Source organism: Rana temporaria, chromosome 1 (assembly GCF_905171775.1).
Source record: "Rana temporaria chromosome 1, aRanTem1.1, whole genome shotgun sequence".
NCBI classification, from domain to species: domain Eukaryota; kingdom Metazoa; phylum Chordata; class Amphibia; order Anura; family Ranidae; genus Rana; species Rana temporaria.
Genome location: NC_053489.1, coordinates 381,085,256 through 381,101,884, shown reverse-complemented (window position 1 = coordinate 381,101,884; position 16,629 = coordinate 381,085,256).

The window sequence follows — 16,629 nt, the reverse complement described above, 5'->3', positions numbered from 1 at the left end:
GCCTTTGTGTAGACGAAATTCTTCTGAGAGTAGACCCGCGGCCACCAATTTCGCCGTAGGGGAGGAGTACATGGAGTTAATGAGGTGACAGAAGGGACCCGAGAAGCCCATCTTTGACATGGTCAAGGCAAGTCAATCGAAGCTGACATTGTCAAAGGCTTTTTCCGCATCTAATGTTATGATGGCAAAGTCGCCATTTGGATGTTGTTTAGGGTGGCTGTTCTACCCTTCACAAAACCTGATTGTGCAGGGTGGATCAGAGAGGGGATGATGTCAGAGAGTCGATTTGCTATGATTTTTGATAGGATCTTGACATCCAGGTTAAGTAGGGAGATGGGTCTATAAGATCCTGGTTCTAAGGGGTCCTTGCCCTTCTTTGACAGCAGCTTGATGATGGCCTGATTGCCTGACGGCAGATAGGGACCGCCGGACCACATGCCCATATATACCTTGTGAAGGGTAGGTTCCACTAGAGTCTGAAGGGTCTTGTAGAACTCACCCGTGAATCCATCAGGGCCAGGGGCCTTGGAGGGGGTAGGCTTGCGGATGGTGTCAGATACTTCGGAGAGGGTTATGGGAGCGTTAAGGGCCTCTAGTTGGGAGGGGGTGACAGTGGGAATGTTTAAGTTTTCCAGAAAGGCATGAGCCGTCTGCTTATCAATAGGGTCTGGGGCATAAAGGGTCGAGTAGTACTGGAGCATAGCCTTATTTATCGTTGGAGGTGTGGTGTTTGCGGTACCTTTGGAGTCTCTCAGGGACGTGATGTGGGTGGGACGAAAAGAGCCCTTGCATAGTCTAGCGAGTAGTTTGCCCGATTTATTTCCGAACCTGTGTAGGGTAGCGTCCAAGTTCGCTTTCTTGGTCAGTTCAAGGGTGTCTGCCCAAGTATCAAAAGAGCTTTTCGCTGCTAACCATTCCTCTCTGTCGCTAGGGGATCCGGTGGAGTATAAAGCCCTCTGGGCCTGGTGTAGTCTAGAACTGGCCAGTTTGTATTTTGATAGGGTGTTGAGTCTGAAAAAAGAGGCATAGGAAATAATCTGACCCCTGAGGAACGCCTTACCAGCGTCCCAGAAGAGGTTGGGATTGTCAGAGTGAGAGGCATTAGCTGAAGAATATTCTAACCATGCCTTCTCCATGGATTGCTGGAAGTCGGCTAGATTGTGAAGGTACGAGGGAAAACGCCAAATCTGGGGGTGGGGGGGGCAGGTTGAGATTATCCACGTTAAGTAGGATCGGAGCGTGGTCTGAGATGCCTATGTCTAAAATATCTGTGTTCGAAAGCAAAGGGATCAGATCGTCAGATCCAAAAAAGTAGTTGATCCTAGTAAAAACGGTGTGGGGGTTGGAGTAAAAAGTGAATTCCCGGGGGGGCGGAGCTAGCCGGGAACCGCGATGGACGCCTGAGAGCAGAGCTCCTCACACAGCAGGCAATTAACGGCTCATAACAGCCCATCCGAGCGGCTAAAAAAGCACTCTGCACGGCGGAATCACCGCAGAGCAGGCTCCCTACACAGCGGGCATGACTAAGCCCAAAAAGACTGGGAATCGCCCTCAGAAGCTGACGGAGTTCTATCCCCTGGAGGCCAAACAACATGGTGCCGGAGCGACTTCCACGCCGATGGCGGGACCGCGTTCACAGCAGAACCCAGACAGCAGAAATAACAAACGGAGCAGTCCTCCTAGATCATCCACCTCTCCTCCACCTACACCCTCCTCGGGGAGCCCTGAGAAGTCCAGGTTTAGAGCGGATGCAGCGGATGAAGAGGTGAGCACATTACATGTCTCAGGGGAGGATTCTAGAGAGGACACAAGGGAGCTCCCTGACTCCATTGACACATTTCCCACGGCCAATCAGCCAGTTATGGACACTGTCCTGAAGGAGATGCTGGTCTCCTTGAGGAGCTCTTTGCACACTGACATGGTGTCATGCCTGCACAAGTTTGGCAGAGAACTGAGCTCAGTTACAGAAAGAGTGACACATGTGGAGGTTAAGATGGGGGAATTTGCTGACACGATAAATGACCTGGTTTATGCCAATGATGGGAGGGAGGATGAACTGGAAACACTTAAAACAAAAATGGCAGATTTAGAAGACAGAAGCAGGAGGAACAACGTTAAGATAAGGGGAATCCCTGAGTCAATTCAACAAGCTGATCTGCGAGTGTATGTATCCCAACTCCTAACTGCTACCCTCCCTGACATGTCGGAGCTGGACTTTAGCGTGGACAGAATCCACCGTCTACCTAAACCCTCGTATCTGTCAGAGAATATACCCAGGGATGTTATTATGAGATTCCATTTTTACTACACCAAGGAAAAATTGATGGCAGCATCCAGGGTAAAAGAGAAAAAATTCAAGCGCCATACGACAATCTACAATTTTATGCGGACTTGTCGCAGTTCACGCTGCAAAAGCGCAGGAATTTAAATACAATAACGAAAGCTCTCAGGAACCACAGTCTCAGCTACAAGTGGGGCTTCCCGACAAAATTGATTGTCACTAAGGAGGGAACGGACTATGTGATTGACTCTATGGCAAGGGGGCTGACCTTCCTGAAATCATGGGGGATTACACCTGACCCTCAGACCCAGAATCCAGCGAAATCCAACCGCTCCACACCACCTCAAAATTGGCACACAGTAAACTCAAGAAATGCCCGCACCCATAAATAGTCCGGATGGGCAAGACATGCCACAATCCACCTGCTGAGGGAGTAGTCCATGCGGTCCACGTTGCACTTATAGCTCGGACTTTCTTACCCCAGTCTATTTGAGTGGCCATGAGCCACACTCTTGTTCGCATTCCACTAGTTGGGCTATTCGCCTATGTTGGTTATTACCTTTTGTTTACGTTCTTGTTTTTCTCCCCAATCGGATCAGAATGTCAGCTCCTTGAGTGCATCCAGCTTTCGCCCACAGGACTCTTGACGATCCGCAGGCCTCAACAAACTCCTCAGCACGCACAAACATGGACGATCATTCTTCTGACAGTGAGTAGAATTTACCCTCCTTGTGTCATCCAATCACCTCATAAAATCAAATGGCGTTAAAACTTCTGTCAATAAATGCCAAGGGCCTAAACCACCCGGCGAAAAGGCGTTCATTATGGAAAGAAGCTTTGCACCAGCAGTGTGACGTACTGTGCGTCCAGGAGACCCACTTCACCCTGGAATCCCCCCCTAAATGCTGTCACCCCAAATTCCAGCACTACTTTTATGCCAACGCTGACAAGAAAAAAAAAGGGGTAATGATAGCCATAAAGGACTCAGTAGCCTTCAAACTACACTCAACAGTGGCAGACCCTCAGGGTCGTTTTTTGATCCTGATATGTGACATTGACTCTATCACCTACACGGTAGCGAACATCTACGCTCCAAACAAGGGGAAAATTCGATTCTTTAACAAGGTTATGAAGAAAGTAAGGGTTGTGGAGAGGGGTAGAGTTTTATTGTGTGGGGACTTCAACATCACCCCGGACCCATCTGTGGATTCCACGGCGGTGCATAAGAGACCCCCACCGTCATTGGGAGAGTCCCTGAGGTCTCACAAAGTTTTTGATTCCTGGAGATGTCTCAATGCGAATGAGAGGGACTATTCCTTTTTTTCCAATTGCCATAGAACGTATAGTAGAATTGACCTGTTTCTAGTAGATAAATGCTTACTGTTTGAATGCAAAGTCGCCACTATCAATACCATAACCTGGTCGGACCATGCCTCGATCACGTTGTCTATAGGACACAACATTAATAGCGGGGGTACACGTGTCTGGAGAGCGAATCCCAGGTTGTTCCAGGATGGTCCGACTAGGTCTCGAATTGATAATCAACTAAGAGAATTCTTCTCATTTAACTGTTTATCGGTGTCAGACACCTGTGTGGTATGGAATGCCCATAAGGCATTTGCGAGAGGGATCTTGATACAGCAAGGAACCAGAAGTAAGAGGTTGAGGCAGAAACATGTGACTAACCTGATCTCAGAAACAGAGGCACTTGATAGACAAAATAAAAGTAAACTATCCCCAATCACTACGGCTAAACTGTCGCAGCTCCGTACTGAGCTGCGTCTGCTGTTTCAGGAGGACTTTGAAAAATCCTCCAGGAGACTAAAGCTACAATATTATACATGTGGCAATAGAGCAGGTAAGATGCTTGCAAATAAGCTTAAAGGGCAGAGACATAAAACACAGATCCCTTTTATTATCCACCCTGTGACAAAGGCTAAACTCTATCACCCACAGGCAATAGCGGACGCTTTTAGCCAATACTACAGTATGTTGTATAACCTTAAGGACGACCCTAGTGTCCCCCAACCGACCACTTCTCTGATAGACTCATTCCTTCAACACATAGATCTTCCGGAGCTCCCTCCTGAACACCTGGAGGAGTTAAACTCTCCAATCTCAGAGAAAGAGGTAGGTCATGTTATCAAGAACCTCCCAAACAATAAATCCCCAGGTCCAGATGGTTTTACGGGAGAATACTATAAATATTTTCAAGACACTCTAGTCCCGCAGTTGGTGAAACTTTTTAACAAAGCAGCTGAGGAGTCCCTTATTCCCTCAGAGATGTTGAAAGCTATGATAGTGGCCCTGCCAAAGCCCGGTAAAGACCCTGATACCCCTCAAAATTTTAGGCCGATCTCACTGCTCAATAACGACATAAAAATATATGCCAAGTTACTTGCTAATAGGCTGGTAGACATATTACCCGGATTGATCGATAGGGATCAATCTGGATTTACAAAAGGACGCCAGACATCAGATGCCACACTTCGTTTGATCAATGTGATTCACATGGCGGGTGGTGGGAGAACGTCTTCTCTGCTCCTGGCGCTGGATGCAGAGAAGGCGTTCGATAGGATTCATTGGCAATTTCTATCAAGAGTACTGTGCAAGTTTGGGTTCAAGGGATTCATCTACTCAGCAATAATGGCACTGTACACCCTCCCCTCTGCACAGGTTTATATAGCAGGGGTATTGTCTACACCATTTACCATAACCAATGGGACAAGGCAGGGGTGTCCTCTCTCGCCATTGATCTTTAATCTATTAATGGAACCACTTGCCTCCTATCTGCGCAACCACCCTGATATCTCGGGCATCATGGCGGGGGGGAAGGAGCACGTCATCAGCCTTTTCGCAGATGACGTCATCCTGATGCTGTCAAATGCGGACACCTCCTTACCAGCGGTACACAAGGCGTTGAACGTATTTAATACTGTATCGTACTTTAAGGTTAACGAATCAAAATCATATATTCTGAATTTAGGTATTCCAAATGCGGTTGAGGGCTCTCTTAGGAACAAAGTTCCCTACACGTGGAGGCAAGAGGGTATCACTTACCTGGGCATAACTCTGACCCCTAAGACTGGGGATCTTCTACGAGCCAACTTTACTCCCTTTTTGGACACATTAAGGTCCAAGCTGAAGGCTCTTGCAAATACTGAACTGTCATGGCTGGGCAGATTGGCAGCCTTTAAAATGCAAATCCTCCCACAGGTGCTATACCTCTTTCGCACACTTCCCATAGTTTTACCTAACTCGTATTTTAGAACTATGCAATCCATGATAAATACCTACTTATGGCAAGGGGGGAGGGCGAGGTGTGCATTTAGCAAACTCATCAAAAATAGAAAGGCAGGTGGGATAGGACACGTCCACATCCAAGATTATTATTTTGCATCCATACTAGCTCCACTTAAGCAATGGTTCTTGCCACATTCTAAGGCTATATGGAAAGACCTAGAGGAGGCCCAGGTCCCACAAAAAAATCTTGTGAACTTTCTGATGACTGCTCCAATTGCAGGCTCACTTACTACTAAACTCGCCCCACCTATCCAAGCCTCGGTCAGGGCATGGCTATACTTGTCTAGAAACACTAGAGAGGATGCAGGCAGAACATCTATGGAACTTCCCCTGTCGGCACTAGGACTCTTGATACAAAATATCAACGTCTCTACATGTATAGATAAAGGGATTAAATATGTAGAAGATATAGTGGAGGGGCCCCATCTCAAATCTTTTGCCAGACTTCAGAAAGAAAATAAATTGACAGCCTCTGAACAATACACTTTCATGAAGAATACGTTTTGTGGACAAGTATCAGTAGTCACAGGCACCTCACCCCACTAATACACTTTCATGCAAATAGACCACTTATGGAGGAATACCCCAGGACTACTTACTAATATACCGGGAAAGATCTTGAGGTTCTACAGGGACCCCCAGGGATCAGTTGGAGGAATTTCTATTGTGTATAATACCTTGCAAAACAAGTTAATCTGTGAGAAATCTCAATCCATGCTAGCATGGGAAAGAGAATTGGGGGCAGAGTACACAGCCTGGGAATGGGAAAGATCATTCAGACTTACGTATACCTCTACGAGGAGTACCAATTTAAGGGAGATGCAACAAAAAATCACACTCAGATGGTACCTTACCCCATATAGGTTGTCAAAAATTTTCCCGGGGGCCTCCCCACTTTGTTGGAGAATCTGTGGCGAAAAAGGTTCACTGTGCCACATCCTATGGTCATGCCCCAAACTGCATCAAATCTGGAAGCAGATTGAGAGACTAATGGGGGTGGTGACAGGGGTACACCGAGTGTTGTCACCAAGCATGGCAATACTCTCCCTAGAACTACATAACATACCAGCTTCACATAGGACCATTATATCGCATATTGTTATGGCTGCACGTCTTGCTATACTGAGACATTGGAAATCAGTAGAGGTACCCACGATTACAGAAATCATACACATCATACATACGCACGGCACGTATGAGGTACTTCATTCCTCAGCCATGGGAAATTATGATAAGACATCTCAAGATTGGAGCAATTGGTTGGACTGGTATAAAGGAGGTGCATGTCTATAGGGGCCAAGTGGGACTGTTAAGTTATAAGAATATTAAATTACTTGCATATTACAATATTATACTATTGTGATGGTAAATCTGATACTGTTACTAACGCTAAGCACTAAATACTCATAGATCTGAATGCGGGAGAATTTTATTTATTTTATTTTATTTTATTTAGTTGTGTGATCCTTGTCCTTTGCAGGGATGTTCATTGACTTTAGTTGTATTTGTTCAACTAGCATCTAGTTACTACCTATGCTTCATATGGTACAAAGTATTAATGTTATAGAAACCGTAACTACGAACAGGAGCTCATATCCGTGCGGAGGCGGGAGGCTTGCTCCATGTGCTCCCTGAAGCGACCATTGAGAGGGATCGCGGGGGGGCGGAGCGGGGGTCCCAAACTCGCATGGGTACCCTGTGACAATGTGTGTATTTGGTTCTACTGCAAATGTTATTCATGTACCCATTACCTTGCTTACATATTTTCTTCTTGGATGCATGTCTGTTTGGAAATAATTTTTCAATAAAAATATTGAAAGTAAAAAGTGAATTCCCTGTCTGCGGGATGTTGTATGCGCCACAGGTCTCGGAGGTTGAGGGAGTCCATAGTGGACGCAAAAAGCGATGGGGTGAGGGAATCGGATCCTAACCTGGAGCGTTTAGGTGAGGACCTGTCATCTAACTGGTGCATGACGTCATTGAAGTCGCCTCCTACCAGATGGGGGAGATGAGTGTTTTGTAGTAGCCAAGCAGTCAGTTCACTGTAGAAAATCTTACCAGGACTATTAGGGGCATATACATTGGAAATCATTAATTCCTTAGTTCCTATTTTTACATGAGCAGATAAAAGTCGGCCTTGGGTGTCTGACTTTACCGCAAGGACCGTGCACAGGAGATTTTTATGAATCAGCAGTAGGACTCCTGCTTTACAGGCAATGGCATCTGAGCCCAGGACTGTACCTACCCATAATTTCTGCATGCGATGGAAATCGGGAGTGGACAAGTGGGTTTCCTGCAAGAGTGCTATGTCAGTTTTAATTCTTTTGAGATGACGCAGGACCTTCATTCTCTTATTAGGGGATCTAAGGCCCTTTACATTCCAAGAGACTATTTTCATGTTATTGAGTCAGCAAAGGGGAGGGTCTGAGAGGATGTTACATACATGTTACCGCAGAGATGATCGGTTCGTGGGGGAGTTACCGGACCGAGGAGGGGAGGGCATACGTGAACATAAGTGCCAGGGACAGGGGGGGCAATGAGGGAGGGGGGGGGGGACAGGAGAAATATGAAACAATAACATCAAACATAACATTAAATGTGAAAACTTCGATTTTTTCCGCATGGGATCACTGCGAGAGCCGGCTCCCATGTCACGACACAGCCAGCATGATATCTGAGAGCCTGTGAATGGTTAAATGGTTCCATGCGGCTAGGAAGAGCCGGTACAGGGGAAGGTATCACCAAGGCAGTGCGCAGTGATGCCAGAGGGCGCCTGCAGAAAAGAAAACATCATAATGGCATTTGTAATAACACAGAACACAAACAGTGCAAATGCAAAACATTCTATCTGGATAGGAATGAATAAAACAATGAGATAGGCAATCAAGGCCCAGTAAACAAGCTTCAATCAAGACAGTTAGTAAGTAGAAGGGTGTACCTCGACTGGGTGACCGCAGGGAGTCAGTTCCAATGCAGATGGAGAGGGAGGGGATCGAGGTGTCCCCAACAGAACGAGTCACCGAGGAGCATGTCTCTAAATAAAGAGGAGAAAAAAGAGCGACCGGGATGACACCTCCGGTCCATACAGAGGACAAAAAAAGGTCAATAAATCACAGAAGCTGGTTCAGGTCAGGTTTAGGGTGATCCAGGAGGGGTCTGAGATCGTGGCCCTGAAGCGTTTAGGTGAGTCTTTGCGCAGGCTTCTCTGGTCCAAGGGACGGTTGAGTGGGGGGCTTTCGATGGGGTCTGGGACTGTCGACCATGTTGGTGAGAGCGCAAGAAGGCTTCGGCCTCCGAGGGGTCATGGAAGGACAGTTGATCGCCATTAGGGGCTCTGAGGCGAAGTATGGCCGGGAAGGCCAAAGTGAATTTTACTTGCTGTTTAAAGAGTTCCGTGCACACCTGCTGGAATGCTTTCCTCTTTTTTGAGACCTCCATTGAATAATCAGCAAATATCAGGACCTTTATTCCGTCAATTTGGACCTGTCTGGCCTGCCTGAACTTGTGCAGTATAAGGGACTTGTCAGCGTAGTTCAGGTACTTAGCAATGATAGGCCGAGGCGTTTTGCGGTCGGAATTAAACGCTCCCATGCGGTGAGCCCTTTCCACTGCACAGGGGCCCGGAAGGCCCAGGGCCTCGGGTATTCGCTGCGCACAGAAGTCTGCGAGAGCGGCTGACTGAAGTGACTCAGGGACCCCTACAAAATGTAGGTTACTTCTCCTGGACCTATTTTCCAAATCGTCCAGCTTTTGTAGTATATATTGGTTTGTTTTGTCCTGAGCATGTTCAGTGGCCTGAGCCTGGTACAGTTCATCCTCAGCGTTTGATAAGCGGTGCTCCAGATCATTGAGCCTGGTGCCATGCTCCTTGAGCTGCGTTTTGATCTGTGCCATCCCTGCTTTCACCACTTTTTCTACAGACACGGCAATCATGGGGGTTAAAAGAGCAGCCACCGCCTGGGCTATGCACTCTGTAGTATTGTCCCCTTCTAGAGGTGTCCCCGAGGTTTGTGGAGAAGGAGGGGAGGATGAGCTGCCGCTTACCTCCATCGCCGTTTGCAGCGCCGCCGTGTGTGGAGCCGAGTAGGCCGAGACCGGGGCCTCGATTTGCGGGGGAACCCGTCGGCGCCGCCTGGGCCGTTTGGGTGCGCGCACCCGATTTCTCGACAAATCGGTCCATGGCGACCGTGGGGTGTCTCCGGAGGTGGAGGGGAGTCTGCTGGGCGTCTCAGGCCGGATTTACAATATTCTCTCAGCAGATGTTAAACATTTTTGTTAGAGGGATGTAACTTTAATAATTTTTCTAATTATATCTATCAGAGTACAATTCCCCTGAAGAAGACCGTGACAGTTTAGGTCAAAACGTGTTGGGGTACTCATACGGAAACCAATTGAATCACGATGTAACATGTATTGTATTGTTGTTGATTTTTGCCACTGTTATTTTTATTTTCATGTATAATCAGAGTGTACTATATGTATATTATCTACACTATTTTACAAATGCTCCAACCATGTTGTACATTTTATTGTAATTTAATGTTGAAACCAAGTAAAGATTTTAACTTCAATATCATCCAACCACTCTTATTTATTGAGAATATCATGCCGCTAAAAAAAACACACTGGGGGACCTTCTCATTTTTGTTTTTGCATTTTCGGGGTGCGCGGCACACGGACTCCACATATGGGTTTTTCCTTGTTTCTACTCTGATGATTTTCTTTGAGATCAGCCTGCTGCCCCCCTTACCGGGAGGTTGGGTTAGAACTTATTTAGATCAACTTAAGACCTTACCGGGAATAATGGTCATGCTGACATGTAATTATGTTCAGATATGACCGTCTATAAATATATACCCCTTTCAGATTAAGGGTTAATGTATTATTTTTGTAAGGTAGCCCCGCAGACATATGGCTTACACCCAGTGTATCTGCGGTACTACCCCTTTAAATGCATGTAATGTTTACTGTTTCAATGAATATTATTCGCTGTATTGTTATGACCCCGTCACTTATCTTTGTTTATTCATAACGTGGTGACACCTTATATATCCCTTGTTGATAACAATGGCTTGCATATATACTGTTTTACTGATATTTCATGCCAGGATTTTTACATTCCGTCTATCACCTTTCATGCTTTTGGACTAGGTTGCGCCGCTGGCATTGCCTGTCATTTCCTGTTAGTTGGGCACCCAGGGGCGACCACCAGGGGCTGCTCCAGCCCTGAACCACGGCGGAGGCCATGGTGCTGTGATCGCACTATTTTAGTTCTCCATACCGCATCGCCTTCTCCACCTTCACACAGCGATATTATCGCACATGTGCCCCGCCCAAAGGGGAGTGCTAGCATGTCTTGCAGCATGGACTGCGGTGCGGTCTTCACTGGAGACGACCTATGGACGCCTCCTGTGAAGCACTCTACCTGCCCACTTCAGCGTTGTGACGTATCCCACGTCACACGCTGGGGGACTATATAGGAGCAGGTCCTGCACATTCAAGCTGCTCAGGCCATTGAGATAAACTACATGCACACCAGCAGCAGTCTCAAGGTAACAATTTTCTTTCCATCTTTCTTCATATACCCCCAACATTCATCATTTTTGCTTTGGAAGAGATGCATCCTTCCATACTAATTTTACTACAACCTTTTCCATTTATATATATTTTTTCATTCATTCATTCTTTATGCCTCTGTCTGCAGTTTGCGGCTTCAGCTCCCCTTTTCCACCCTCTATGGAGGATTTGACTACTCATAAAGATTTCTCTATTCTGAAGCGTAATAAGAGGTACAGTATTTTATTTCCTCATCCCTTTTTTTACTTTATGACTATTATATACTTTTGATCTGTCACTCTGTATGATTGTGTGTATATATATATATATATATATATATATATATATATATATATTTCTCTAGAGCGTCACTCTCAACGTACTGATTCAGTGGCAAACGCCACACTGCTGTGTGTGCAGATTTATCCAGTTCCTCTCCATCTATCACCATAATTGCAACAACCTATGTAAGTTCATTTAATTAATTCACACACTTAATATTTTTACTTTCTCATTCTTTATTTTTATTTTCATTTTTTTATTTTTGACTTATATTTATTTCTTATTTTTCTCAATATGGACTCTTTTTTGCGGCCATTGTGGGATATGATATATAATGCAATATACAAAAGGTTAACTATTCAAAATCATGTAGCTATTCAAGTATGTCTCCACCCGCAATTAATTGCTTTAACTATTATATAACATTAAGTACTGAAAAGGTGATGCTCCCTTTTTGTATGACCAACGTCTATAGAAGTTCATGGTAAATAATTAATGATAATTGCATTAAATAGTTACATAATATATTATATATATTTTTTTCTCTTTGTATACATATACACTTTATTAATTATCCCTTAACCATCGCATCTATTGTCTAACGAACAACGTCATACATCCGGAGCTTCAGCATTGTGCACATATGCACATACACACACATTATATATATACACATATATATATATATATATATATATATATATATATATACACACACACATTTTTCCAAAATATTTTTATCATTATCATTTTTATCTCTATAGTCAATAATATAAACAAATTTTCTTTATATCGATATATACATTATTTATTTATCTGACTGACTCTACGATACATTGAAACATTTTCCATGCATCTATAAGCCTGTTATCACTCTCCAACTGCACTAATCTTCAATCCACCATACAATTCCTTTTTCCTTGTCAATATATCTTTATTGAACAGTATTAAAGACAAGTGTACATTTGGGAACAGTAATAATAAAATTAAATGGTATTGAACAGAAAGTACTTCCGTATCTAGCCTGTGTACAAATAATAACGTAAGTAAATTCGATAGAGGTGGCCCTATAATTAGCCTTTCCCTCCACTTATGGCATAAGAATTAAACAAAATGATAATCAGGAGCATAGAGGTGTTGAACCTGTCTATACTAAAAACTAATAACAGTCCAGGAATTGTGGCTAAGTGCTACTGGCCCTAGGATCTATAGCATACTTTGCTTCTTCTAAGGCTTCCTGAGTAGCGCGTGACTACAAATTTACTAAGTTACTTCATGACTATCCTTATACATCTAATTAGTATGGTAAAGATGGGTGCTTAAGGAAAAAAAAGAAAGAAAATCGGTCTTGGGTGAGTAGAAGAAGATGTGAGGGAAATGGAAAAAGGAAGTAAAAAGGAAGAGAAAAAAAAATAAAAAAAAAAAGAAAAAGAAAAAAAAAGGGGGGGGAGGAGGGAGGGAAAGAGGGGTCTGCGGGGTCAGAACAGGAGTCTACCAACCTTGTGCATATCAATGAGCCGGACACCAACTAGATGACTGGGCTACCATGGCTTGAGTACTTCTCCATTAAATGTGTTTTGTGTTACATAATCCAGCCAGGGCTTCCATACGCTTTCAAATCTGGTGATTGTGTCAGCTTCAATAGCAGACATCTTGGCATATACCATAGCAACGTTCATTCTGTTAATAACTTCATTCAAGTGTAAGTTTGGAGATTTCCAGGCTTTCGCTATAGTCTGTTTAGCTGCCGTTAGAAGCTGGTTTGTCAAAGTAAAGTGAACGTGCGGGACATTAACCGGTTTTAGGTTAAGTAAGGCCGTTTTTGGGTCCATGGGGATCGTTTTATTCGTGAGTACATTAATTATTTTAAATATCTCTGACCAGAATTTCTGAACTATCGGGCACAACCACCAGGTATGAAAGTAAGTCCCCCTATTTGCGCAATCTCTGAAGCATAATTCTGAGTAGTTACTCGAGAATTTGGCTACCCTAGAAGGGACCAAGTACCACCTGGAAAGTACCTTAAAGTTTGTTTCTGCCGCTAGAACGTTAATCGACATTGTTTTGGTATTGTTCCATATTTGACCCCATTCCTCCGAACTCAGCTCCTCTCCCAAATCTTCTTCCCATTTATGGACATATGGTATTTTGTTATTGCTAGAGTTCGAGAGCAGAAGGAGGTACAATGTGGATATAACTTTTCTAGAGTGCGGGTCATTATTGCATATGGTTTCAAAAGCAGATAGTCGGTTGTTGACTATTGTCGTACATGCTGTGGGTTGGAAGAAATTCTTTATCTGTAGATATCGAAAGATTTCCTTGGGGGGTATTCCATACAATTTGTTCAAGGATGGGAAGGGGATTATTGTTGTCGAGTCGAAGAACCTATATTTCTGTGTACAATCTCGATCCACCCATTCTGTAAAGGATTTAGGGGAGACCCAGGCTGGGTAAAAAGCAGGGTTTTTGATGAAAGACAGCAGGGGGGTTAAAGGGGACATCAGGAGATGTTTATTTTTTACTTTGTCCCATAGGGATAATGTGTGTTTTGTGATGGGATTATTTATGTGTTTCCGTTGTTTTGGGGTGACCCATAACAAATTCGAGGTTGAGATGGGATCACTTTCTATTGCTTCAATTGACACCCAGATCGGTGCTTCTTGCTTGGCGTGATATTTAGTCAGAATAGCTAATTGCGCGGCTTGATAGTATTTTGCAAAATTGGGGAAACCAAGCCCCCCGGCTGTCTTTGGGAGGTGTAAGATTTGTGGTTTGATCCTAGGTTTGGAGGGCCCCCAGACAATGGAGGAAACTCGTCTTTGGACAATCCGCAGGAAATGTGCAGGTACTGGTATAGGAAGCACTCTAAAGAGGTACAGGAGTTTGGGTAAAATGGTAATTTTTATGGCTGAGACTCTTCCAAACCAAGAAAGAGGGAGTTGTGTCCAGGATTTCATTAAGTTTGTCAGCTGCTTCAGGAGAGCTGGATAATTACAGCTATAAAGATTTGAGACGTCAGCGGTCAAGTGTACTCCCAGGTACGGGATGCTTTTGACTGGCCATTCGAATGGGAGGCCCACTTTGGCGGCCGATAGTTCTGTATGAGAAAGGGAGATGTTGAGTGCTAGGCATTTTTTGGGATTTATTGCCAAACCAGAGATTGACGCGAATTGATGTAGGATTGGGAGTAAGTTGGGCCCCGAGACTTGAGGAGAGGAAAGAAACAACAAAATATCATCAGCGTAAAGGCATAACTTATGCTTTACTCCCCCTAATTCAATACCAAGCACCTTGGGGTCAAGTCTTATCTTTTGGGCTAGGGGCTCAATCAGAAGGGCAAACAGTAACGGGGATAACGGGCAACCCTGTCTGGTCCCCCTTTGGATATCAAACATTTCCGACTTGTAGCCTGCATATTTCACATATGCTTTCGGGTTTCGATAAAGTTGCAGAACCCAGCTTATAAAGTTGGGGCCGAAGCCCCATTTTTTCAGTGCAAATTCCATATACGCCCATGAGACTGAGTCAAATGCCTGTCTGACATCCAAAGAGAGAAAACAGGCAGGGATCTTCCTTTTTTTAGCTATACATGCCAACAGGCTTGCTCTCCTGATGTTATCGCCTGCTTGCCTGCTGGGCATGAAGCCTACTTGGTCCCGGTGAATCAAGGATCCTATTGTTTTGTTTAGCCTATTGGCCAATATTTTACTGAGTAACTTCACGTCTGTGTTTAGCATGGATATCGGACGGTAGTTGTCACATAGGGTTGAGTCAGAGTGTGGCTTGGGTATCATGCAGATAGTGGCTGTGAGGGACTCCTGCCTAAAGGATTTCTGGCTCAATAAATCATTGAAGGCCACCACCATCATTGGGGAAAGTTGATTACTAAACGTTCTATAGTATCTCGCGGTGAATCCATCCGGGCCCGGACGTTTATTTAATTTTAGCTCTTTAATGGCGCACATGACATCTTCTTGCGTGATTGGTGCATCCAACAAATTTTTGTGTGATTCATTTAGTCGAGGCAATTGCAAATTGGTAAAAAAGGCATCCGCTTCCCTTTCGCTAAAAGAGTTTGATTCTGTGTACAGTTTTTTAAGATGTGTGCTAAATTTTTGCACAATTTTGACTGGGTTACTAGAGAAGTTGCCATTTGTTGTTTTAAGATGTATCGGTTTATAGTTTTTATTGATGGAATTGAGCGATCTCGCAAGAAGAGTGCCTGATTTATTGGCTTTATTATAGAAAGAGTGTTTGCGCCTAAGTATCATCTTATCAGCCGTGTCCGTAAGAAATAGGTCTAATTCCGTTCGTGCTTTGTCCAGCCGGGCTTTTGTCACGGGTGTGTGACTGTGTTGGAAGGCCATGAAGGCTGTCTCATGTTCTTTCTCTAATTTGTGGAATAATTGTTTCCGCTCCCTTTTAAGGATCCCCATTTGCCTTTGTATTTTCCCCCGTAGCACTGGTTTGTGTGCCTCCCAGAGCGTAAGCGAGGAGACATCGGGTGATGTATTAAGTGTTATATACTCGTCTAAATCTTGTTCTATTATTGTCCTATAGGAGGGATGTTTAAGAATAATGTCAGGTAAATACCATGTCGGGTCTTGTTTTTTGGGGATCATAGAGGATAGGACAGTGAGGACTGCATTATGGTCGGACCACGGAATTGGAATGATGCTTGAGTCCAGGACTTCTGGCAGCATGCCAATCGATAGAAATATATGGTCTATGCGGCTAGACGATTTATGGGGGTTCGAGTAATAGGTATAACCACGTTTGGTGGGGTTTGTTTCCCTCCATGAATCCGCTAAATTATATTTTGCCAGTAGGCTGGAAAGGTTCCATTTATTCTGGTGGGACGGGGAAAAGGGCGTTTTGTCAAGAAAAGGGAGGAGAACTTGATTAGAGTCTCCACAGATGAAGATGGACCCAAATTTATGTGCGTTTACTACTTGCAGGAGATGCGACATAAATGGTAGGGGATTTAAATTAGGTGCATAGTATGAGACTACTGTTATTGCGTTGTCCAATAAATGACCAGTTAGGATGAGATATCGGCCCTCGGGGTCTATGATTTCTGATTTAATAGTGAATGGCGTAGATCTGTGAAATGCTATAAGGGTACCTCTTTTTTTGGATTGGGCTGATGCAGTGTAAACCTGTGGGTAGGAGGCGTGGAAGAACTTAGGGGTCGTATTAGGGGTGAA